The following is a 25,419-nucleotide window of genomic DNA, read 5'->3' as shown; positions in this document are numbered from 1 at the left end:
TGTGTTGGAGTGTTTTGGATTGGGTGTTTAGAAGCGAGAATTTTCGAGTGTTTGGGAGTGTTTTGGAGTGTTTTATATTGTGTTTTGGTGTGTTTTGGACTGTTTTGGAGTGTTGTGGAGTGTTCTGGTGTGTTTTTGACTTATGTCGTGTTTTGAAGTGGATCGGAATGTTTGGGAGTGACTGTTTTGAAGCGAGTATTTTGGAGTGTTTTAGAGGGTTTCGGAGTGTATGGGACTCTTTTGGCGTGTTTGGGAGTATTTTGGACTCCTTTAGTGTGTTTTGGATCGTTTTGGTGTGCTGTTGAGTGTTTTGGAGTGAGTGCTTAGTAGCCAGTGTTATGGAGGGTTTTGAAGTGTTTCGTAGTGTATGGGACTATTTTGGAGTGTTTGGGAGTGTGTCGGACTGTTTTGTAGTGTATTAAAGTGTTTTGGATAGAATGTTTAGAAGCGAGAATTTGGGAGTGTTTTGGACGGTTTTGGAGTGTTGTGGAGTGTTTCGTAGTGTATGGGACTGTTTTGGAGAGTTTGGAAATGTGTTGGAGTGTTGTGCAGTGTTTTGTAATGTATTGGAGTGTTTTGGATTTAGTGTTTAGAAGCGAGAATTTTCGAGTGTTTGGGAGTGTTTTGGAGTGTTTTATATTGTTTTGGTGTGTTTTGGACTGTTTTGGAGTGGATTGGAGTGTTTGGGAGTGACTGTTTTGAACCGAGTGTTTTGGAGTGTTGTGGAGTGTTCTGGTGTGTTTTTGAGTTATGTCGTGTTTTGAAGTGGATTGGTGTGGATTGGTGTGTTTGGGAGTGAGTGTTTTGAACCGCGTGTTTTGGAGCGTTTTGTAGTGTATTGGAGTGTTTTGGAATGAGTCTTTAGAAGCGAGAATTTTCGAGTGTTTGGGAGTGTTTTGGAGTGTTTTATATTGTGTTGTGGGGTTTTGGTGTGTTTTGGACTGTTTTGGAGTGTTGTGGAGTGTTCTGCTGTGTTTTTGACTTATGTCGTGTTTTGAAGTGTTTTGGAGTGGATTGGAGTGTATGGGAGTGACTGTTTGGAACCGAGTGTTTTGGACTGTTTTGGAGTGTTGTGAAGTGTTTCGTAGTGTATGGGACTGTTTTGGAGAGTTTGGAAATGTGTTGGAGTGTTGTGCAGTGTTTTGTAGTGTATTGGAGTGTTTTGGATTTATTGTTTAGAAGCGAGAATTTCCGAGTGTTTGGGAGTGTTTTGGAGTGTTTTATATTGTTTTGGACTGTTTTGGAGTGGATTGGAGTGTTTGGGAGTGACTGTTTTGAACCGAGTGTTTTGGAGTGTTGTGGAGTGTTCTGGTGTGTTTTTGAGTTATGTCGTGTTTTGTAGTGGATTGGAGTGGATTGGAGTGTTTGGGAGTGACTGTTTTGAACCGAGTGTTTTGGAGCGTTTTGTAGTGTGTTGGAGTGTTTTGGATTGGGTGCTTAGAAGCGAGAATTTTCGAGTGTTTGGGAGTGTTTTGGAGTGTTTTATATTGTGTTTTGGTGTGTTTTGGACTGTTTTGGAGTGTTGTGGAGTGTTCTGGTGTGTTTTTCACTTATGTCGTGTTTTGAAGTGGATCGGAATGTTTGGGAGTGACTGTTTTGAAGCGAGTATTTTGGCGTGTTTTAGAGGGTTTCGGAGTGTATGGGACTCTTTTGCGTGTTTGGGAGTATTTTGGACTCTTTTAGTGTGTTCTTGGATCGTTTTGGTGTGCTGTTGAGTGTTTTGGAGTGACTGCTTAGTAGCCAGTGTTATGGAGGGTTTTGAAGTGTTTCGTAGTGTATGGGACTATTTTGGAGTGTTTGGGAGTGTGTCGGAGTGTTTTGTAGTGTATTAACGTGTTTTGGATAGAATGTTTAGAAGCGAGAATTTGGGAGTATTTTGGACTGTTTTGGAGTGTTGTGGAGTGATTTGGTGCGTTTTTGAGTTATGTCGTGTTTTGAAGTGTTTTGGAGTGGATTGGAGTGTTTGGGAGTGACTGTTTGGAACGAGTGTTTTGGACTGTTTTGGATTGTTGTGAAGTGTTTCGTAGTGTACGGGACTGTTTTGGAGAGTTTGGAAGTGTGTTGGAGTGTTGTGCAGTGTTTTGTAGTGTATTGGAGTGTTTTGGATTTAGTGTTTAGAAGCGAGAATTTTCGAGTGTTTTGGAGTGTTTTATACTGTTTTTGGGGTGTTTTGGACTCTTTTGGAGTTCTGGTGTGTTTTTGAGTTATGTCGTGTTTTGAAGTGGATCGGAGTGTTTAGAATTGAATCTTTTGAAGCGAGTGTTTTGGAGTGTTTTAGAGGGTTTCGAAGTGTATGGGACTCTTCTGGAGTGTTTGGGAGTGTTTTGCACTCTTTTGGTGTGATGTTGAGTGTTTTCCAGTGACTGCTTAGTAGCCAGTGTTATGGAGGGTTTTGAAGTGTTTCGTAGTGTATGGGACTATTTTGGAGTGTTTGGGAGTGTGTCGGAATGTTTTGTAGTGTATTGGAGTGTTTTGGACAGAATGTTTAGAAGCTAGAATTTGGGAGTGTTTTGGATTGTGTTGTGGTGTTTTGGACTGTTTTGGAGTGGATTGGAGTGTTTGGATTGACTGCTTTGAACCGAGTGTTTGGACTGTTTTGTAGTGTTGTGGAGTGTTTCGTAGTGTATGGGACTGTTTTGGAGAGTTTGGAAATGTGTTGGAGTGTTGTGCAGTGTTTTGTAGTGTATTGGAGTGTTTTGGATTTAGTGTTTAGAAGCGAGAATTTTCGAGTGTTTTGGAGTGTTTTATATTGTTTTGGTGTGTTTTGGACTGTTTTGGAGTGGATTGGAGTGTTGTGGAGTGTTCTGGTGTGTTTTTGAGTTATGTCGTGTTTTGAAGTGGATTGGAGTGGATTGGAGTGTTTGGGAGTGAATGTTTGAACCGAGTGTTTTGGAGCGTTTTGTAGTGTATTGGAGTGTTTTGGATTGGGTGTTTAGAAGCGAGAATTTTCGAGTGTTTGGGAGTGTTTTGGAGTGTTTTATATTGTGTTGTGGAGTGTTCTGGTGTGTTTTTGACTTATGTCGTGTTTTGAAGTGGATCGGAATGTTTGGGAGTGACTGTTTTGAAGCGAGTATTTTGGAGTGTTTTAGAGGGTTTCGGAGTGTATGGGACTCTTTTGGCGTGTTTGGGAGTATTTTGGACTCTTTTAGTGTGTTTTGGATCGTTTTGGTGTGCTGTTGAGTGTTTTGGAGTGAGTGCTTAGTAGCCAGTGTTATGGAGGGTTTTGAAGTGTTTCGTAGTGTATGGGACTATTTTGGAGTGTTTGGGAGTGTGTCGGAGCGTTTTGTAGTGTATTAACGTGTTTTGGATAGAATGTTTAGAAGCGAGAATTTGGGAGTGTTTTGGACTGTTTTGGAGTGTTGTGGAGTGATTTGGTGCGTTTTTGAGTTATGTCGTGTTTTGAAGTGTTTTGGAGTGGATTGGAGTGTTTGGGAGTGACTGTTTGGAACGAGTGTTTTGGACTGTTTTGGATTGTTGTGAAGTGTTTCGTAGTGTACGGGACTGTTTTGGAGAGTTTGGAAGTGTGTTGGAGTGTTGTGCAGTGTTTTGTAGTGTATTGGAGTGTTTTGGATTTAGTGTTTAGAAGCGAGAATTTTCGAGTGTTTTGGAGTGTTTTATACTGTTTTGGGGTGTTTTGGACTGTTTTGGAGTTCTGGTGTGTTTTTGAGTTATGTCGTGTTTTGAAGTGGATCGGAGTGTTTAGAATTGAATCTTTTGAAGCGAGTGTTTTGGAGTGTTTTAGAGGGTTTCGAAGTGTATGGGACTCTTCTGGAGTGTTTGGGAGTGTTTTGCACTCTTTTGGTGTGTTTTGAATCGTTTTGGTGTGATGTTGAGTGTTTTGGAGTGACTGCTTAGTAGCCAGTGTTATGGAGGGTTTTGAAGTGTTTCGTAGTGTATGGGACTATTTTGGAGTGTTTGGGAGTGTGTCGGAATGTTTTGTAGTGTATTGGAGTGTTTTGGACAGAATGTTTAGAAGCTAGAATTTGGGAGTGTTTTGGATTGTGTTGTGGTGTTTTGGACTGTTTTGGAGTGGATTGGAGTGTTTGGGATTGACTGCTTTGAACCGAGTGTTTTGGACTGTTTTGTAGTGTTGTGAAGTGTTTGGTAGTGTATTGGAGTGTTTTGGATTTATTGTTTAGAAGCGAGAATTTCCGAGTGTTTGGGAGTGTTTTGGAGTGTTTTATATTGTTTTGGTGTGTTTTGGACTGTTTTGGAGTGGATTGGAGTGTTTGGGAGTGACTGTTTTGAACCGAGTGTTTTGGAGTGTTGTGGAGTGTTCTGGTGTGTATTTGAGTTATGTCGTGTTTTGTAGTGGATTGGAGTGGATTGGAGTGTTTGGGAGTGACTGTTTTGAACCGAGTGTTTTGGAGCGTTTTGTAGTGTGTTGGAGTGTTTTGGATTGGGTGTTTAGAAGCGAGAATTTTCGAGTGTTTGGGAGTGTTTTGGAGTGTTTTATATTGTGTTTTGGTGTGTTTTGGACTGTTTTGGAGTGTTGTGGAGTGTTCTGGTGTGTTTTTGACTTATGTCGTGTTTTGAAGTGGATCGGAATGTTTGGGAGTGACTGTTTTGAAGCGAGTATTTTGGAGTGTTTTAGAGGGTTTCGGAGTGTATGGGACTCTTTTGGCGTGTTTGGGAGTATTTTGGACTCTTTTAGTGTGTTTTGGATCGTTTTGGTGTGCTGTTGAGTGTTTTGGAGTGAGTGCTTAGTAGCCAGTGTTATGGAGGGTTTTGAAGTGTTTCGTAGTGTATGGGACTATTTTGGAGTGTTTGGGAGTGTGTCGGAGTGTTTTGTAGTGTATTAAAGTGTTTTGGATAGAATGTTTAGAAGCGAGAATTTGGGAGTGTTTTGGACGGTTTTGGAGTGTTGTGGAGTGTTTCGTAGTGTATGGGACTGTTTTGGAGAGTTTGGAAATGTGTTGGAGTGTTGTGCAGTGTTTTGTAGTGTATTGGAGTGTTTTGGATTTATTGTTTAGAAGCGAGAATTTCCGAGTGTTTGGGAGTGTTTTGGAGTGTTTTATATTGTTTTGGTGTGTTTTGGACTGTTTTGGAGTGGATTGGAGTGTTTGGGAGTGACTGTTTTGAACCGAGTGTTTTGGAGTGTTGTGGAGTGTTCTGGTCTGTTTTTGAGTTATGTCGTGTTTTGAAGTGGATTGGAGTGGATTGGAGTGTTTGGGAGTGAATGTTTTGAACCGAGTGTTTTGGAGCGTTTTGTAGTGTATTGGAGTGTTTTGGATTGGGTGTTTAGAAGCGAGAATTTTCGAGTGTTTGGGAGTGTTTTGGAGTGTTTTATATTGTGTTGTGGAGTGTTCTGGTGTGTTTTTGACTTATGTCGTGTTTTGAAGTGGATCGGAATGTTTGGGAGTGACTGTTTTGAAGCGAGAATTTTGGCGTGTTTTAGAGGGTTTCGGAGTGTATGGGACTCTTTTGGCGTGTTTGGGAGTATTTTGGACTCTTTTAGTGTGTTTTGAATCGTTTTGGTGTGCTGTTGAGTGTTTTGGAGTGAGTGCTTAGTAGCCAGTGTTATGGAGGGTTTTGAAGTGTTTCGTAGTGTATGGGACTATTTTGGAGTGTTTGGGAGTGTGTCGGAGTGTTTTGTAGTGTATTAACGTGTTTTGGATAGAATGTTTAGAAGCGAGAATTTGGGAGTGTTTTGGACTGTTTTGGAGTGTTGTGGAGTGATTTGGTGCGTTTTTGAGTTATGTCGTGTTTTGAAGTGTTTTGGAGTGGATTGGAGTGTTTGGGAGTGACTGTTTGGAACGAGAGTTTTGGACTGTTTTGGATTGTTGTGAAGTGTTTCGTAGTGTACGGGACTGTTTTGGAGATTTTGGAAGTGTGTTGGAGTGTTGTGCAGTGTTTTGTAGTGTATTGGAGTGTTTTGGATTTAGTGTTTAGAAGCGAGAATTTTCGAGTGTTTTGGAGTGTTTTATACTGTTTTGGGGTGTTTTGGACTCTTTTGGAGTTCTGGTGTGTTTTTGAGTTATGTCGTGTTTTGAAGTGGATCGGAGTGTTTAGAATTGAATCTTTTGAAGCGAGTGTTTTGGAGTGTTTTAGAGGGTTTCGAAGTGTATGGGACTCTTCTGGAGTGTTTGGGAGTGTTTTGCACTCTTTTGGTGTGATGTTGAGTGTTTTGGAGTGACTGCTTAGTAGCCAGTGTATGGAGGGTTTTGAAGTGTTTCGTAGTGTATGGGACTATTTTGGAGTGTTTGGGAGTGTGTCGGAATGTTTTGTAGTGTATTGGAGTGTTTTGGACAGAATGTTTAGAAGCTAGAATTTGGGAGTGTTTTGGATTGTGTTGTGGTGTTTTGGACTGTTTTGGAGTGGATTGGAGTGTTTGGGATTGACTGCTTTGAACCGAGTGTTTTGGACTGTTTTGGAATGCTGTGAAGTGTTTCGTAGTGTATGGGACTGTTTTGGAGAGTTTGGAAGTGTGTTGGAGTGTTGTGAAGTGTTTTGTAGTGTATTGGAGTGTTTTGGATTTAGTGTTTAGAAGCGAGAATTTTCGAGTGTTTGGGAGTGTTTTGGAGTGTTTTATATTGTTTTGGTGTGTTTTGGACTGTTTTGGAGTGGATTGGAGTGTTTGGGAGTGACTGTTTTGAACCGAGTGTTTTGGAGTGTTGTGGAGTGTTCTGGTGTGTATTTGAGTTATGTCGTGTTTTGTAGTGGATTGGAGTGGATTGGAGTGTTTGGGAGTGACTGTTTTGAACCGAGTGTTTTGGAGCGTTTTGTAGTGTGTTGGAGTGTTTTGGATTGGGTGTTTAGAAGCGAGAATTTTCGAGTGTTTGGGAGTGTTTTGGAGTGTTTTATATTGTGTTTTGGTGTGTTTTGGACTGTTTTGGAGTGTTGTGGAGTGTTCTGGTGTGTTTTTGACTTATGTCGTGTTTTGAAGTGGATCGGAATGTTTGGGAGTGACTGTTTTGAAGCGAGTATTTTGGAGTGTTTTAGAGGGTTTCGGAGTGTATGGGACTCTTTTGGCGTGTTTGGGAGTATTTTGGACTCTTTTAGTGTGTTTTGGATCGTTTTGGTGTGCTGTTGAGTGTTTTGGAGTGAGTGCTTAGTAGCCAGTGTTATGGAGGGTTTTGAAGTGTTTCGTAGTGTATGGGACTATTTTGGAGTGTTTGGGAGTGTGTCGGAGTGTTTTGTAGTGTATTAAAGTGTTTTGGATAGAATGTTTAGAAGCGAGAATTTGGGAGTGTTTTGGACGGTTTTGGAGTGTTGTGGAGTGTTTCGTAGTGTATGGGACTGTTTTGGAGAGTTTGGAAATGTGTTGGAGTGTTGTGCAGTGTTTTGTAGTGTATTGGAGTGTTTTGGATTTATTGTTTAGAAGCGAGAATTTCCGAGTGTTTGGGAGTGTTTTGGAGTGTTTTATATTGTTTTGGTGTGTTTTGGACTGTTTTGGAGTGGATTGGAGTGTTTGGGAGTGACTGTTTTGAACCGAGTGTTTTGGAGTGTTGTGGAGTGTTCTGGTGTGTTTTTGAGTTATGTCGTGTTTTGAAGTGGATTGGAGTGGATTGGAGTGTTTGGGAGTGAATGTTTTGAACCGAGTGTTTTGGAGCGTTTTGTAGTGTGTTGGAGTGTTTTGGATTGGGTGTTTAGAAGCGAGAATTTTCGAGTGTTTGGGAGTGTTTTGGAGTGTATTAAAGTGTTTTGGATAGAATGTTTAGAAGCGAGAATTTGGGAGTGTTTTGGACGGTTTTGGAGTGTTGTGGAGTGTTTCGTAGTGTATGGGGACTGTTTTGGAGAGTTTGGAAATGTGTTGGAGTGTTGTGCAGTGTTTTGTAGTGTATTGGAGTGTTTTGGATTTATTGTTTAGAAGCGAGAATTTCCGAGTGTTTGGGAGTGTTTTGGAGTGTTTTATATTGTTTTGGTGTGTTTTGGACTGTTTTGGAGTGGATTGGAGTGTTTGGGAGTGACTGTTTTGAACCGAGTGTTTTGGAGTGTTGTGGAGTGTTCTGGTCTGTTTTTGAGTTATGTCGTGTTTTGAAGTGGATTGGAGTGGATTGGAGTGTTTGGGAGTGAATGTTTTGAACCGAGTGTTTTGGAGCGTTTTGTAGTGTATTGGAGTGTTTTGGATTGGGTGTTTAGAAGCGAGAATTTTCGAGTGTTTGGGAGTGTTTTGGAGTGTTTTATATTGTGTTGTGGAGTGTTCTGGTGTGTTTTTGACTTATGTCGTGTTTTGAAGTGGATCGGAATGTTTGGGAGTGACTGTTTTGAAGCGAGAATTTTGGCGTGTTTTAGAGGGTTTCGGAGTGTAATGGGACTCTTTTGGCGTGTTTGGGAGTATTTTGGACTCTTTTAGTGTGTTTTGAATCGTTTTGGTGTGCTGTTGAGTGTTTTGGAGTGAGTGCTTAGTAGCCAGTGTTATGGAGGGTTTTGAAGTGTTTCGTAGTGTATGGGACTATTTTGGAGTGTTTGGGAGTGTGTCGGAGTGTTTTGTAGTGTATTAACGTGTTTTGGATAGAATGTTTAGAAGCGAGAATTTGGGAGTGTTTTGGACTGTTTTGGAGTGTTGTGGAGTGATTTGGTGCGTTTTTGAGTTATGTCGTGTTTTGAAGTGTTTTGGAGTGGATTGGAGTGTTTGGGAGTGACTGTTTGGAACGAGAGTTTTGGACTGTTTTGGATTGTTGTGAAGTGTTTCGTAGTGTACGGGACTGTTTTGGAGATTTTGGAAGTGTGTTGGAGTGTTGTGCAGTGTTTTGTAGTGTATTGGAGTGTTTTGGATTTAGTGTTTAGAAGCGAGAATTTTCGAGTGTTTTGGAGTGTTTTATACTGTTTTGGGGTGTTTTGGACTCTTTTGGAGTTCTGGTGTGTTTTTGAGTTATGTCGTGTTTTGAAGTGGATCGGAGTGTTTAGAATTGAATCTTTTGAAGCGAGTGTTTTGGAGTGTTTTAGAGGGTTTCGAAGTGTATGGTTCTGGAGTGTTTGGGAGTGTTTTGCACTCTTTTGGTGTGATGTTGAGTGTTTTGGAGTGACTGCTTAGTAGCCAGTGTATGGAGGGTTTTGAAGTGTTTCGTAGTGTATGGGACTATTTTGGAGTGTTTGGGAGTGTGTCGGAATGTTTTGTAGTGTATTGGAGTGTTTTGGACAGAATGTTTAGAAGCTAGAATTTGGGAGTGTTTTGGATTGTGTTGTGGTGTTTTGGACTGTTTTGGAGTGGATTGGAGTGTTTGGGATTGACTGCTTTGAACCGAGTGTTTTGGACTGTTTTGGAATGCTGTGAAGTGTTTCGTAGTGTATGGGACTGTTTTGGAGAGTTTGGAAGTGTGTTGGAGTGTTGTGAAGTGTTTTGTAGTGTATTGGAGTGTTTTGGATTTAGTGTTTAGAAGCGAGAATTTTCGAGTGTTTGGGAGTGTTTTGGAGTGTTTTATATTGTTTTGGTGTGTTTTGGACTGTTTTGGAGTGGATTGGAGTGTTTGGGAGTGACTGTTTTGAACCGAGTGTTTTGGAGTGTTGTGGAGTGTTCTGGTGTGTATTTGAGTTATGTCGTGTTTTGTAGTGGATTGGAGTGGATTGGAGTGTTTGGGAGTGACTGTTTTGAACCGAGTGTTTTGGAGCGTTTTGTAGTGTGTTGGAGTGTTTTGGATTGGGTGTTTAGAAGCGAGAATTTTCGAGTGTTTGGGAGTGTTTTGGAGTGTTTTATATTGTGTTTTGGGTGTGTTTTGGACTGTTTGTTTTGGAGTGTTGTGGAGTGTTCTGGTGTGTTTTTGACTTATGTCGTGTTTTGAAGTGGATCGGAATGTTTGGGAGTGACTGTTTTGAAGCGAGTATTTTGGAGTGTTTAGAGGGTTTCGGAGTGTATGGGACTCTTTTGGCGTGTTGGGAGTATTTTGGACTCTTTTAGTGTGTTTTGGATCGTTTTGGTGTGCTGTTGAGTGTTTTGGAGTGAGTGCTTAGTAGCCAGTGTTATGGAGGGTTTTGAAGTGTTTCGTAGTGTATGGGGACTATTTTGGAGTGTTTGGGAGTGTGTCGGAGTGTTTTGTAGTGTATTAAGTGTTTTGGATAGAATGTTTAGAAGCGAGAATTTGGAGTGTTTTGGACGGTTTTGGAGTGTTGTGGAGTGTTTCGTAGTGTATGGGACTGTTTTGGAGAGTTTGGAAATGTGTTGGAGTGTTGTGCAGTGTTTTGTAGTGTATTGGAGTGTTTTGGATTTATTGTTTAGAAGCGAGAATTTCCGAGTGTTGGGAGTGTTTTGGGAGTGTTTTATATTGTTTTGGTGTGTTTTGGACTGTTTTGGAGTGGATTGGAGTGTTTGGGAGTGACTGTTTTGAACCGAGTGTTTTGGAGTGTTGTGGAGTGTTCTGGTGTGTTTTTGAGTTATGTCGTGTTTTGAAGTGGATTGGAGTGGATTGGAGTGTTTGGAGTGAATGTTTTGAACCGAGTGTTTTGGAGCGTTTTGTAGTGTGTTGGAGTGTTTTGGATTGGGTCGTTTAGAAGCGAGAATTTTCGAGTGTTTGGGAGTGTTTTGGAGTGTTTTATATTGTGTTGTGGAGTGTTCTGGTGTGTTTTTTGACTTATGTCGTGTTTTGAAGTGGATCGGAATGTTTGGGAGTGACTGTTTTGAAGCGAGTATTTTGGAGTGTTTTAGAGGGTTTCGGAGTGTATGGGACTCTTTTGGCGTGTTTGGGAGTATTTTGGACTCTTTTAGTGTGTTTTGGATCGTTTTGGTGTGCTGTTGAGTGGTTTTGGAGTGAGTGCTTAGTAGCCAGTGTTATGGAGGGTTTTGAAGTGTTTCGTAGTGTATGGGACTATTTTGGAGTGTTTGGGAGTGTGTCGGAGTGTTTTGTAGTGTATTAACGTGTTTTGGATAGAATGTTTAGAAGCGAGAATTTGGGAGTGTTTTGGACTGTTTTGGAGTGTTGTGGAGTGTTCTGGTGTGTTTTTGAGTTATGTCGTGTTTTGAAGTGGATTGGAGTGGATTGGAGTGTTTTGGGAGTGAATGTTTTGAACCGAGTGTTTTGGAGCGTTTTGTAGTGTATTGAGTGTTTTGGAATGAGTCTTTAGAAGCGAGAATTTTCGGAGTGTTTGGGAGTGTTTTGGAGTGTTTTATATTGTGTTGTGGGGTTTTGGTGTGTTTTGGACTGTTTGGAGTGTTGTGGAGTGTTCTGCTGTGTTTTTGACTTTATGTCGTGTTTTGGAAGTGTTTTGGAGTGGAATTGGAGTGTATGGAGTGACTGTTTGGAACCGAGGTGTTTTGGACTGTTTTGGAGTGTTGTGAAGTGTTTCGTAGTGTATGGGACTGTTTTGGAGAGTTTGGAAATGTAGTGTATTGGAGTGTTTTGGCTTTAGTGTTTAGAAGCGAGAATTTTCGAGTGTTTGGGAGTGTTTTGGAGTGTTTTATGCTGTTTTGGGGTGTTTTGGACTGTTTTGGAGTGGTGTGGCGTGTTCTGGTGTGTTTTGAGTTATGTCGTGTTTTGAAGTGGATCGGAGTGTTTAGAATTGAATCTTTGAAGCGAGTGTTTTGAGTGTTTTAGAGGGTTTCGAAGTGTATGGGACTCTTCTGGAGTGTTTGGGAGTGTTTTGCACTCTTTTGGTGTGATGTTGAGTGTTTTGGAGTGACTGCTTAGTAGCCAGTGTTATGGAGGGTTTTGAAGTGTTTCGTAGTGTATGGGACTATTTTGGAGTGTTTGGGAGTGTGTCGGAATGTTTTGTAGTGTATTGGAGTGTTTTGGACAGAATGTTTAGAAGCTAGAATTTGGGAGTGTTTTGGATTGTGTTGTGGTGTTTTGGACTGTTTTGGAGTGGATTGGAGTGTTTGGGATTGACTGCTTTGAACCGAGTGTTTTGGACTGTTTTGTAGTGTTGTTGTTTGGATTGACTGCTTGAACCGAGTGTTTTGGACTGTTTTGTAGTGTTGTGAAGTGTTGGTAGTGTATTGGAGTGTTTTGGATTTATTGTTTAGAAGCGAGAATTTCCGAGTGTTTGGGAGTGTTTTGGAGTGTTTTATATTGTTTTGGTGTGTTTTGGACTGTTTTGGAGTGATTGGAGTGTTTGGGCAAGTGACTGTTTGAACCGAGTGTTTTGAGTGTTGTGAGTGTTCTGGTGTGTATTTGAGTTATGTCGTGTTTTGTAGTGGATTGGAGTGGATTGAGTGTTTGGGAGTGACTGGTTTGAACCGAGTGTTTGGAGCGTTTTGTAGTGTGTTGAGTGTTTGGATTGGGTGTTTAGAAGCGAGAATTTCGAGTGTTTGGGAGTGTTTTGAGTTGTTTTATATTGTGTTTTGGTGTGTTTTGGACTGTTTTGAGTGTTGTGGAGTGTTCTGGTGTGTTTTTGACTTATGTCGTGTTTTGAAGTGGATCGGAATGTTTGGAGTGACTGTTTTGAAGCGAGTATTTTGGAGTGTTTTAGAGGGTTTCGGAGTGTATGGGACTCTTTTGGCGTGTTTGGGAGTATTTTGGACTCTTTTAGTGTGTTTTGATCGTTTTGTGTGCTGTGAGTGTTTTGGAGTGAGTGCTTAGTAGCCAGTGTTATGGAGGTTTTGAAGTGTTTCGTAGTGTATGGGACTATTTTGGAGTGTTTGGGAGTGTGTCGGAGTGTTTTGTAGTGTATTAAAGTGTTTTGGATAGAATGTTTAGAAGCGAGAATTTGGAGTGTTTTGGACGGTTTTGGAGTGTTGTGGAGTGTTTCGTAGTGTATGGGACTGTTTTGGAGAGTTTGGAAATGTGTTGGAGTGTTGTGCAGTGTTTTGTAGTGTATTGGAGTGTTTTGGACTTTATTGTTTAGAAGCGAGAATTTCCGAGTGTTTGGGAGTGTTTTGGAGTGTTTTATATTGTTTTGGTGTGTTTTTGGACTGTTTTGGAGTGGATTGGAGTGTTTGAGTGACTGTTATGAACCGAGTGTTTTGGAGTGTTGTGGAGTGTTCTGGTCTGTTTTTGAGTTATGTCGTGTTTGAAGTGGATTGAGTGGATTGGAGTGTTTGGGAGTGAATGTTTTGAACCGAGTGTTTTGGAGCGTTTGTAGTGTATTGGAGTGTTTGGATTGGGTGTTTAGAAGCGAGAATTTCGAGTGTTTTGGAGTGTTTTATATTGTGTTGTGGAGTGTTCTGGTGTGTTTTTGACTTATGTCGTGTTTTGAAGTGGATCGGAATGTTTGGAGTGACTGTTTTGAAGCGAGAATTTTGGCGTGTTTTAGAGGGTTTCGGAGTGTATGGGACTCTTTTGGCGTGTTTGGGAGTATTTTGGACTCTTTTAGTGTGTTTTGAATCGTTTTGGATGTGCTGTTGAGTGTTTTGGAGTGAGTGCTTAGTAGCCAGTGTTATGGAGGGTTTTGAAGTGTTTCGTAGTGTATGGGACTATTTTGGAGTGTTTGGGAGTGTGTCGAGTGTTTTGTAGTGTATTAACGTGTTTTGGATAGAATGTTTAGAAGCGAGAATTTGGGAGTGTTTTGGACTGTTTTGGAGTGTTGTGGAGTGATTTGGTGCGTTTTTGAGTTATGTCGTGTTTTGAGTGTTTGGAGTGGATTGGAGTGTTTGGGAGTGACTGTTTGGAACGAGAGTTTGGACTGTTTTGGATTGTTGTGAAGTGTTTCGTAGTGTACGGGACTGTTTGGAGATTTTGGAAGTGTGTAGAGTGTTGTGCAGTGTTATGTAGTGTATTGGTGTGTTTTGGATTTAGTGTTTAGAAGCGAGAATTTCGAGTGTTTTGGAGTGTTTTATACTGTTTTGGGGTGTTTTGGACTCTTTTGGAGTTCTGGTGTGTTTTGAGTTATGTCGTGTTTTGAAGTGGATCGAGTGTTTAGAATTGAATCTTTTGAAGCGAGTGTTTTGGAGTGTTTTAGAGGGTTTCGAAGTGTATGGACTCTTCTGGAGTGTTTGGGAGTGTTTTGCACTCTTTTGGTGTGATGTTGAGTGTTTTTGGAGTGACTGCTTAGTAGCAGTGTTATGGAGGGTTTTGAAGTGTTTCGTAGTGTATGGGACTATTTTGGAGTGTTTGGGTGAGTGTCGGAATGTTTTGTAGTGTATTGGAGTGTTTTGGACAGAATGTTTAGAAGCGAGAATTTGGAGTGTTTTGTATTGTGTTGTGGTGTTTTGGAGTGGATTGGAGTGTTGGGAGTGACTGTTTTGAACAGAGTGTTTTGGAGTGTTGTGAGTGTTCTGGTGTGTTTTCAGTTATGTCATGTTTTGAAGTGGATTGGAGTGGATTGGAGTGTTTGGGAGTGACTGTTTTGAACCGAGTGTTCTGGAGTGTTGTGGAGTGTTCTGGTGTGTATTTGAGTTATGTCGTGTTTTGTAGTGGATTGGAGTGGATTGGAGTGTTTGGGAGTGACTGTTTTGAACCGAGTGTTTTGGAGCGTTTTGTAGTGTGTTGGAGTGTTTTGGATTGGGTGTTTAGAAGCGAGAATTTTCGAGTGTTGGGAGTGTTTTGGAGTGTTTTATATTGTGTTTTGGTGTGTTTTGGACTGTTTTGGAGTGTTGTGGAGTGTTCTGGTGTGTTTTTGACTTATGTCGTGTTTTGAAGTGGATCGGAATGTTTGGGAGTGACTGTTTGAAGCGAGTATTTTGAGTGTTTTAGAGGGTTTCGGAGTGTATGGGACTCTTTTGGCGTGTTTGGGAGTATTTTGGACTCTTTCAGTGTGTTTTGGATCGTTTGGTGTGCTGTTGAGTGTTTTGGAGTGAGTGCTTAGTAGCCAGTGTTATGGAGGGTTTTGAAGTGTTTCGTAGTGTATGGGACTATTTTGGAGTGTTTGGGAGTGTGTCGGAGTGTTTGTAGTGTATTAAAGTGTTTTGGATAGAATGTTTAGAAGCGAGAATTTGGGAGTGTTTTGGACGGTTTTGGAGTGTTGTGGAGTGTTTCGTAGTGTATGGACTGTTTTGAGAGTTTGGAAATGTGTTGGAGTGTGTGCAGTGTTTTGTAGTGTATTGGAGTGTTTTGGATTTATTGTTTAGAAGCGAGAATTTCCGAGTGTTTGGAGTGTTTTGAGTGTTTTATATTGTTTTGGTGTGTTTGGGACTGTTTTGGAGTGGATTGGAGTGTTTGGGAGTGACTGTTTTGAACCGAGTGTTTTGGAGTGTTGTGGAGTGTTCTGGTGTGTTTTTGAGTTCTGTCGTGTTTTGAAGTGGATTGGAGTGGATTGGAGTGTTTGGGAGTGAATGTTTTGAACCGAGTGTTTGGAGCGTTTTGTAGTGTATTGGAGTGTTTTGGATTGGGTGTTTAGAAGCGAGAATTTTCGAGTGTTTGGGAGTGTTTTGGAGTGTTTTATATTGTGTTGTGGAGTGTTCTGGTGTGTTTTTGACTTATGTCGTGTTTTGAAGTGGATCGGAATGTTTGGAGTGACTGTTTTGAAGCGAGTATTTTGGAGTGTTTTAGAGGGTTTCGGAGTGTATGGGACTCTTTTGGCGTGTTTGGGAGTATTTTGGACTCTTTTAGTGTGTTTGGATCGTTTTGGTGTGCTGTTGGTGTTTTGGAGTGAGTGCTTAGTAGCCAGTGTTATGGAGGGTTTTGAAGTGTTTTCGTAGTGTATGGGACTATTTTGGAGTGTTTGGGAGTGTGTCGGAGTGTTTTGTAGTGTATTAACGTGTTTTGGATAGAATGTTTAGAAGCGAGAATTTGGGAGTGTTTTGGACTGTTTTGGAGTGTTGTGAGTGTTCTGGTGTGTTTTTGAGTTATGTCGTGTTTTGAAGTGGATTGGAGTGGATTGGAGTGTTTGGGAGTGAATGTTTGAACCGAGTGTTTGGAGCGTTTTGTAGTGTATTGGAGTGTTATTGGAATGAGTCTTTAGAAGCGAGAATTTTCGAGTGTTTGGGAGTGTTTTGAGTGTTTTATATGTGTTGTGGGGTTTTGGTGTGTTTTGGACTGTTTTGGAGTGTTGTGGAGTGTTCTGCTGTGTTTTTGACTTATGTCGTGTTTTGAAGTGTTTTGGAGTGGATTGGAGTGTATGGGAGTGACTGTTTGGAACCGAGTGTTTTGGACTGTTTTGGAGTGTTGTGAAGTGTTTCGTAGTGTATGGGACTGTTTTGGAGAGTTTGGAAATGTAGTGTATTGGAGTGTTTTGGCTTTAGTGTTTAGAAGCGAGAATTTCGAGTGTTGGAGTGTTTTGGAGTGGTTTATGCTGTTTTGGGGTGTTTTGGACTGTTTTGGAGTGGTGTGGCGTGTTCTGGTGTGTTTTTGAGTTATGTCGTGTTTTGAAGTGGATCGGAGTGTTTAGAATTGAATCTTTGAAGCGAGTGTTTTGGAGTGTTTTAGAGGGTTTCGGAGTGTATGGAACTCTTTTGGCGTGTTTGGGAGTGTTTTGGACTCTTTAATGTGTTTTGGATCGTTTTGGTGTGCTGTTGAGTGTTTTGGAGTGAGCGCTTAGTAGCCAGTGTTATGGAGGGTATTGAAGTGTTTCGTAGTGTATGGGACTATTTTGGAGTGTTTGGCAGTGTGTCGGAGTGTTTTGTAGTGTATTGGAGTGTTTTGGATAGAATGTTTAGAATCGCGGATTTGGGAGTGTTTTGTATTGTGTTGGAGTGTTGTGGTGTTTTGGTGTGTTTTGGACTGTTTTGGAGTGGATTGGAGTGTTTGGGAGTGACTGTTTTGAACCGAGTGTTTTGGAGTGTTGTGCAGTGTTCTGGTGTGTTTTTGAGTTATGTCGTGTTTTTGAAGTGGATTGGAGTGGATTGGAGTGTTTGGGAGTGACTGTTTTGAACCGAGTGTTTTGGAGCGTTTTGCAGTGTATTGAGTGTTTTGGATTGGGTGTTTAGAAGCGAGAATTTTCGAGTGTTTTGGAGTGTTTTGGAGTGTTTTATATTGTGTTTTGGTGTGTTTTGGACTGTTTTGGAGTGTTGTGGAGTGTTCTGGTGTGTTTTTGACTTATGTCGTGTTTTGAAGTGGCTCGGAATGTTTGGGAGTGACTGTTTTGAAGCGAGTATTTTGGAGTGTTTTAGAGGGTTTCGGAGTGTATGGGACTCTTTTGGCGTGTTTGGCAGTATTTTGGACTCTTTTAGTGTGTTTTGGATCGTTTTGGTGTGCTGTTGAGTGTTTTGGAGTGAGTGCTTAGTAGCCAGTGTTATGGAGGGTTTTGAAGTGTTTCGTAGTGTATGGGACTATTTTGGAGTGTTTGGCAGTGTGTCGGAGTGTTTTGTAGTGTATTGGAGTGTTTTGGATAGAATGTTTAGAACCGAGAATTTGGGAGTGTTTTGTATTGTGTTGGAGTGTTGTGGTGTTTTGGTGTGTTTTGGACTGTTTTGGAGTGGATTGGAGTGTTTGGGAGTGGACTGTTTTTGAACCGAGTGTTTTGGAGTGTTGTGGAGTGTTCTGGTGTGTTTTGAGTTATGTCGTGTTTGAAGTGGATTGGTGTGGATTGGTGTGTTTGGGAGTGAGTGTTTTGAACCGCGTGTTTTGGAGCGTTTTGTAGTGTATTGGAGTGTTTTGGAATGAGTCTTTAGAAGCGAGAATTTTCGAGTGTTTGGGAGTGTTTTGTAGTGTTTTTATTGTGTTGTGGGGTTTTGGTGTGTTTTGGACTGTTGTGGAGTGTTGTGGAGTGTTCTGCTGTGTTTTTGACTTATGTCGTGTTTTGAAGTGTTTTGGAGTGGATTGGAGTGTATGGGAGTGACTGTTTGGAACCGAGTGTTTTGGACTGTTTTGGAGTGTTGTGAAGTGCTTCGTAGTGTATGGGACTGTTTTGGAGAGTTTGGAAATGTGTTGGAGTGTTGTGCAGTGTTTTGTAGTGTATTGGAGTGTTTTGGATTTATTGTTTAGAAGCGAGAATTTCCGAGTGTTTGGGAGTGTTTTGGAGTGTTTTATATTGTTTTGGTGTGTTTTGGACTGTTTTGGAGTGGATTGGAGTGTTGGGAGTGACTGTTTTGAACCGAGTGTTTTGGAGTGTTGTGAGTGTTCTGGTGTGTTTTTGAGTTATGTCGTGTTTTGTAGTGGATTGGAGTGGATTGGAGTGTTTGGGAGTGACTGTTTTGAACCGAGTGTTTTGGAGCGTTTTGTAGTGTGTTGAGTGTTTTGGATTGGTGTTTAGAAGCGAGAATTTTCGAGTGTTTGGGAGTGTTTTGGAGTGTTTTATATTGTGTTGTGGAGTGTTCTGGTGTGTTTTGACTTATGTCGTGTTTTGAGTGGATCGGAATGTTTGGGAGTGACTGTTTTGAAGCGAGTATTTTGGAGTGTTTTAGAGGGTTTCGGAGTGTATGGGACTCTTTTGGCGTGTTTGGGAGTATTTTGGACTCTTTTAGTGTGTTTTGGATCGTTTTGGTGTGCTGTTGAGTGTTTTGGAGTGAGTGCTTAGTAGCCAGTGTTATGGAGGGTTTTGAAGTGTTTCGTAGTGTATGGGACTATTTTGGAGTGTTTGGGAGTGTGTCGGAGTGTTTGTAGTGTATTGAGTGTTTTGGATAGAATGTTTAGAATCGCGGATTTGGGAGTGTTTTGTATTGTGTTGGAGTGTTGTGGTGTTTTGGTGTGTTTTGGACTGTTTTGGAGTGGATTGGAGTGTTTGGGAGTGACTGTTTTGAACCGAGTGTTTTGGAGTGTTGTGCAGTGTTCTGGTGTGTTTTTGAGTTATGTCGTGTTTTGAAGTGGATTGGAGTGGATTGGAGTGTTTGGGAGTGACTGTTTTGAACCGAGTGTTTTGGAGCGTTTTGCAGTGTATTGGAGTGTTTTGGATTGGGTGTTTAGAAGCGAGAATTTTCGAGTGTTTGGGAGTGTTTTGGAGTGTTTTATATTGTGTTTTGGTGTGTTTTGGACTGTTTTGGAGTGTTGTGGAGTGTTCTGGTGTGTTTTTGACTTATGTCGTGTTTTGAAGTGGCTCGGAATGTTTGGGAGTGACTGTTTTGAAGCGAGTATTTTGGAGTGTTTTAGAGGTTTTCGGAGTGTATGGGACTCTTTTGGCGTGTTTGGCAGTATTTTGGACTCTTTTAGTGTGTTTTGGATCGTTTTGGTGTGCTGTTGAGTGTTTGGAGTGAGTGCTTAGTAGCCAGTGTTATGGAGGGTTTTGAAGTGTTTCGTAGTGTATGGGACTATTTTGGAGTGTTTGGCAGTGTGTCGGAGTGTTTTGTAGTGTATTGGAGTGTTTTGGATAGAATGTTTAGAACCGAGAATTTGGGAGTGTTTTGTATTGTGTTGGAGTGTTGTGGTGTTTTGGTGTGTTTTGGACTGTTTTGGAGTGGATTGGAGTGTTTGGGAGTGACTGTTTTGAACCGAGTGTTTTGGAGTGTTGTGGAGTGTTCTGGTGTGTTTTTGAGTTATGTCGTGTTTTGAAGTGGATTGGTGTGGATTGGTGTGTTTGGGAGTGAGTGTTTTGAACCGCGTGTTTTGGAGCGTTTTGTAGTGTATTGGAGTGTTTTTGGAATGAGTCTTTAGAAGCGAGAATTTTCGAGTGTTTGGGAGTGTTTGTAGTGTTTTATATTGTGTTGTGGGGTTTTGGTGTGTTTTGGACTGTTGTGGAGTGTTGTGGAGTGTTCTGCTGTGTTTTTGACTTATGTCGTGTTTTGAAGTGTTTTGGAGTGGATTGGAGTGTATGGGAGTGACTGTTTGGAAACCGAGTGTTTTGGACTGTTTTGGAGTGTTTGAAGTGCTTCGTAGTGTATGGGACTGTTTTGGAGAGTTTGGAAATGTGTTGGAGTGTTGTGCAGTGTTTTGTAGTGTATTGGAGTGTTTGGATTTATTGTTAGAAAGCGAGAATTTCCGAGTGTTTGGGAGTGTTTTGGAGTGTTTTATATTGTTTTGGTGTGTTTTGGACTGTTTGGAGTGGATTGGAGTGTTTGGGAGTGACTGTTTTGAACCGAGTGTTTTGGAGTGTTGTGGAGTGTTCTGGTGTGTTTTTGAGTTATGTCGTGTTTTGTAGTGGATTGGAGTGGATTGGAGTGTTTGGGAGTGACTGTTTTGAACCGAGTGTTTTGGAGCGTTTTGTAGTGTGTTGGAGTGTTTTGGATTGGGTGTTTAGAAGCGAGAATTTTCGAGTGTTTGGGAGTGTTTTGGAGTGTTTTATATTGTGTTGTGGAGTGTTCTGGTGTGTTTTTGACTTATTGTCGTGTTTTGAAGTGGATCGGAATGTTTGGGAGTGACTGTTTTGAAGCGAGTATTTTGGAGTGTTTTAGAGGGTTTCGGAGTGTATGGGACTCTTTTGGCGTGTTTGGGAGTATTTTGGACTCTTTTAGTGTGTTTTGGATCGTTTTGGTGTGCTGTTGAGTGTTTGGAGTGAGTGCTTAGTAGCCAGTGTTATGGAGGGTTTTGAAGTGTTTCGTAGTGTATGGGACTATTTTGGAGTGTTTGGGAGTGTGTCGGAGTGTTTTGTAGTGTATTACGTGTTTTGGATAGAATGTTTAGAAGCGAGAATTTGGGAGTGTTTTGGACTGTTTTTGGAGTGTTGTGGAGTGATTTGGTGCGTTTTTGAGTTATGTCGTGTTTGAAGTGTTTTGGAGTGGATTGGAGTGTTTGGGAGTGACTGTTTGGAACGAGTGTTTTGGACTGTTTTTGGATTGTTGTGAAGTGTTTCGTAGTGTATGGGACTATTTTGGAGTGTTTGGGAGTGTGTCGGAATATTTTGTAGTGTATTGGAGTGTTTTTGGATAGAATGTTTAGAAGCTAGAATTTGGGAGTGTTTTGGATTGTGTTGTGGTGTTTTGGACTGTTTTGGAGTGGATTGGAGTGTTTGGGATTGACTGCTTTGAACCGAGTGTTTTGGACTGTTTTGTAGTGTTGTGAAGTGTTTCGTAGTGTATGGGACTGTTTTGGAGAGTTTGGAAATGTGTTGGAGTGTTGTGCAGTGTTTTGTAGTGTATTAGAGTGTTTTGGATTTATTGTTTAGAAGCGAGAATTTCCGAGTGGTTTGGGAGTGTTTTGGAGTGTTTTATATTGTTTTGGTGTGTTTTGGACTGTTTTGGAGTGGATGGAGTGTTTGGGAGTGACTGTTTTGAACCGAGTGTTTTGGAGTGTTGTGGAGTGTTCTGGTGTGTTTTTGAGTTATGTCGTGTTTTGTAGTGATTGGAGTGGATTGGAGTGTTTGGGAGTGACTGTTTTGAACCGAGTGTTTTGGAGCGTTTTGTAGTGTGTTGGAGTGTTTGGATTGGGTGTTCAGAAGCGAGAATTTTCGAGTGTTTGGGAGTGTTTTGGAGTGTTTTATATTGTGTTTTGGTGTGTTTTGGACTGTTTTGGAGTGTTGTGGAGTGTTCTGGTGTGTTTTTGACTTATATCGTGTTTTGAAGTGGATCGGAATGTTTGGGAGTGACTGTTTTGAAGCGAGTATTTTGGAGTGTTTTAGAGGGTTTCGGAGTGTATGGGACTCTTTTGGCGTGTTTGGGAGTATTTTGGACTCTTTTAGTGTGTTTTGGATCGTTTGGTGTGCTGTTGAGTGTTTTGGAGTGAGTGCTTAGTAGCCAGTGTTATGGAGGGTTTTGAAGTGTTTCGTAGTGTATGGGGACTATTTTGGAGTGTTTGGGAGAGTGTCGGAGTGTTTTGTAGTGTATTAAAGTGTTTTGGATAGAATGTTAGAAGCGAGAATTTGGAGTGTTTTGGACGGTTTTGGAGTGTTGTGGAGTGTTTCGTAGTGTATGGGACTGTTTTGGAGAGTTTGGAAATGTGGTCGAGTGTTGTGCAGTGTTTTGTAGTGTTTTGGAGTGTTTTGGATTTATTGTTTAGAAGCGAGAATTTCCGAGTGTTTGGGAGTGTTTTGAAGTGTTTTATATTGTTTTGGTGTGTTTTGGACTGTTTTGGAGTGGATTGGAGTGTTTGGGAGTGACTGTTTTGACCAAGTGTTTTGAGTGTTGTGAGTGTTCTGGTGTGTTTTTGAGTTATGTCGTGTTTTGAAGTGGATTGGAGTGTTTGGGAGTGAATGTTTTGAACCGAGTGTTTTGGAGCGTTTTGTAGTGTATTGGAGTGTTTTGGATTGGGTGTTTAGAAGCGAGAATTTCGAGTGTTTGGGAGTGTTTTGGAGTGTTTTATATTGTGTTGTGGAGTGTTCTGGTGTGTTTTTGACTTATGTCGTGTTTTGAAGTGGATCGGAATGTTTGGGAGTGACTGTTTTGAACCGAGTATTTTGGAGTGTTTTAGAGGGTTTCGGAGTGTATGGGACTCTTTTGGCGTGTTTGGGAGTATTTTGGACTCTTTTAGTGTGTTTTGGATCGTTTTGGTGTGCTGTTGAGTGTTTTGGAGTGAGTGCTTAGTAGCCAGTGTTATGGAGGGTTTTGAAGTGTTTCGTAGTGTATGGGACTATTTTGGAGTGTTTGGGAGTGTGTCGGAGTGTTTTGTAGTGTATTAACGTGTTTTGGATAGAATGTTTAGAAGCGAGATTTGGGAGTGTTTTGGACTGTTTTGGAGTGTTGTGGAGTGATTTGGTGCGTTTTTGAGTTATGTCGTGTTTTGAAGTGTTTTGGAGTGGATTGGAGTGTTTGGGAGTGACTGTTTGGAACGAGTGTTTTGGACTGTTTTGGATTGTTGTGAAGTGTTTCGTAGTGTACGGGACTGTTTTGGAGAGTTTGGAAGTGTGTTGGAGTGTTGTGCAGTGTTTTGTAGTGTATTGGAGTGTTTTGGATTTAGTGTTTAGAAGCGAGAATGTTCGAGTGTTTGGAGTGTTTTATACTGTTTTGGGGGTGTTTTGGACTGTTTTGGAGTTCTGGTGTGTTTTTGAGTTATGTCGTGTTTTGAAGTGGATCGGAGTGTTTAGAATTGAATCTTTTGAAGCGAGTGTTTTGGAGTGTTTTAGAGGGTTTTGAAGTGTATGGGACTCTTCTGGAGTGTTTGGGAGTGTTTTGCACTCTTTTGGTGTGTTTTGAATCGTTTTGGTGTGATGTTGAGTGTTTTGGAGTGACTGCTTAGTAGCCAGTGTTATGGAGGGTTTTGAAGTGTTTCGTAGTGTATGGGACTATTTTGGAGTGTTTGGGAGTGTGTCGGAATGTTTTGTAGTGTATTGGAGTGTTTTGGACAGAATGTTTAGAAGCTAGAATTTGGGAGTGTTTTGGATTGTGTTGTGGTGTTTTGGACTGTTTTGGAGTGGATTGGAGTGTTTGGGATTGACTGCTTTGAACCGAGTGTTTTGGACTGTTTTTGAGTGTTGTGAAGTGTTTTGAAGTGTTCGTAGTGTATGGGACTGTTTCGGAGAGTTTGAAGTGTGTTGGAGTGTCGTGCAGTGTTTTGTAGTGTATTGGAGTCTTTTGGATTGAGTGTTTAGAAGCGAGTACTTTCGAGTGTTTGGGAGTGTTTTGGAGTGTTTTATATTGTGTTGTGGTGTTCTGGTGTGTTTTGACTGTTTTGTAGTGTTGTGGAGTGTTTGGTGCGTTTTTGAGTTATGTCGTGTTTTGAAGTGTTTTGGAGTGGGACTGGAGTGTTTGGGAGTGACTGTTTTGAGTCGAGTGTTTTGGAGTGTTGTTGAAGTGTTTTGAAGTGTTTCGTACTGTATGGGACTGTTTTGGAGAGTTTGGAAGTGTGTTGGAGTGTTGTGCAGTGTTTTGTAGTGTTTGGATTGAATGTTTATAAGCGAGATTTTTCGAGTGTTTGGGAGTGTTTTGGAATGTTTTATATTCTGTTGTGGTGTGTTTTGGACTGTTTTGGAGTGTTGTGGAGTGTTCTGGTGTGTTTTTGACTTATGTCATGTTTTGAAGTGGGTCGGAGTGTTTGGGAGTGATTGTTTTGAACCGAGTGTTTTGGACTGTTTTGGAATGCTGTGAAGTGTTTCGTAGTGTATGGGACTGTTTTGGAGAGTTTGGAAGTGTGTTGGAGTGTTGTGCAGTGTTTTGTAGTGTATTGGAGTGTTTTGGCTTTAGTGTTTAGAAGCGAGAATTTCGAGTGTTTGGGAGTGTTTTGGATTGTTTTATGCTGTTTTGGGTGTTTTGGACTGTTTTGGAGTGGTGTGGCGTGTTCTGGTGTGTTTTTGAGTTATGTCGTGTTTTGAAGTGGATCGGAGTGTTTAGAATTGAATCTTTTGAAGCGAGTGTTTTGGAGTGTTTTAGAGGGTTTCGGAGTGTATGGAACTCTTTTGGCGTGTTTGGGAGTGTTTTGGACTCTTTAATGTGTTTTGGATCGTTTTGGTGTGCTGTTGAGTGTTTTGGAGTGAGTGCTTAGTAGCCAGTGTTATGGAGGGTATTGAAGTGTTTCGTAGTGTATGGGACTATTTTGGAGTGTTTGGCAGTGTGTCGGAGTGTTTTTGTAGTGTATTGGAGTGTTTTGGATAGAATGTTAGAATCGCGGATTTGGAGTGTTTTGTATTGTGTTGGAGTGTTGTGGTGTTTTGGTGTGTTTTGGACTGTTTTGGAGTGGATTGGAGTGTTTGGGAGTGACTGTTTTGAACCGAGTGTTTTGGAGTGTTGTGCCAGTGTTCTGGTGTGTTTTTGAGTTATGTCGTGTTTTGAAGTGGATTGGAGTGGATTGGAGTGTTTGGGAGTGACTGTTTTGAACCGAGTGTTTTGGAGCGTTTTGTAGTGTGTTGGAGTGTTTGGATTGGGTGTTTAGAAGCGAGAATTTTCGAGTGTTTGGGAGTGTTTTGGAGTGTTTTATATTGTGTTTTGGTGTGTATTGGACTGTTTTGGAGTGTTGTGGAGTGTTCTGGTGTGTTTTTGACTTATATCGTGTTTTGAAGTGGATCGGAATGTTTGGGAGTGACTGTTTTGAAGCGAGTATTTTGAGTGTTTTAGAGGGTTTCGGAGTGTATGGGACTCTTTTGGCGTGTTTGGAGTATTTTGGACTCTTTTAGTGTGTTTTGGATCGTTTTTGGTGTGCTGTTGAGTGTTTTGGAGTGAGTGCTTAGTAGACAGTGTTATGGAGGGTTTTGAAGTGTTTCGTAGTGTATGGGACTATTTTGGAGTGTTTGGAGTGTGTCGAGTGTTTTGTAGTGTATTGGAGTGTTTTGGATTTAGTGTTTAGAAGCGAGAATTTTCGAGTGTTTTTGGAGTGTTTTATACTGTTTTTGGGGTGTTTTGGACTGTTTTGGAGTTCTGGTGTGTTTTTGAGTTATGTCGTGTTTTGAAGTGGATCGGAGTGTTTAGGAATTGAATCTTTGAAGCGAGTGTTTTGGAGTGTTTTAGAGGGTTTCGAAGTGTATGGGACTCTTCTGGAGTGTTTGGTAGTGTTTTGCACTGTTTTGGTGTGTTTTGAATCGTTTTGGTGTGATGTTGAGTGTTTTGGAGTGACTGCTTAGAGCCAGTGTTATGGAGGGTTTTGAAGTGTTTCGTAGTGTATGGGACTATTTTGGAGTGTTTGCAGTGTGTCGGAGTGTTTTGTAGTGTATTGGAGTGTTTTGGATAGAATGTTTAGAATCGAGAATTTGGGAGTGTTTTGTATTGTGTTGGAGTGTTGTGGTGTTTTGGTGTGTTTTGGACTGTTTTGGAGTGGATTGGAGTGTTTGGGAGTGACTGTTTGACCGGTGTTTTGGAGTGTTGTGGAGTGTTCTGGTGTGTTTTTGAGTTATGTCGTGTTTTGAAGTGGATTGGTGTGGATTGGTGTGTTTGGAGTGAGTGTTTTGAACCGCGTGTTATGGAGCGTTTTGTAGTGTGTTGGAGTGTTCTTGGATTGGGTG

This window comes from Somniosus microcephalus, chromosome 22, assembly GCF_052327205.1.
Source record: "Somniosus microcephalus isolate GS21.2 chromosome 22, FLI_Smic_1.0, whole genome shotgun sequence".
Taxonomy (NCBI): Eukaryota; Metazoa; Chordata; class Chondrichthyes; order Squaliformes; family Somniosidae; genus Somniosus; species Somniosus microcephalus.
The sequence above is the reverse complement of the archived record's forward strand: the minus strand, read 5'-3'. Positions refer to the sequence as shown.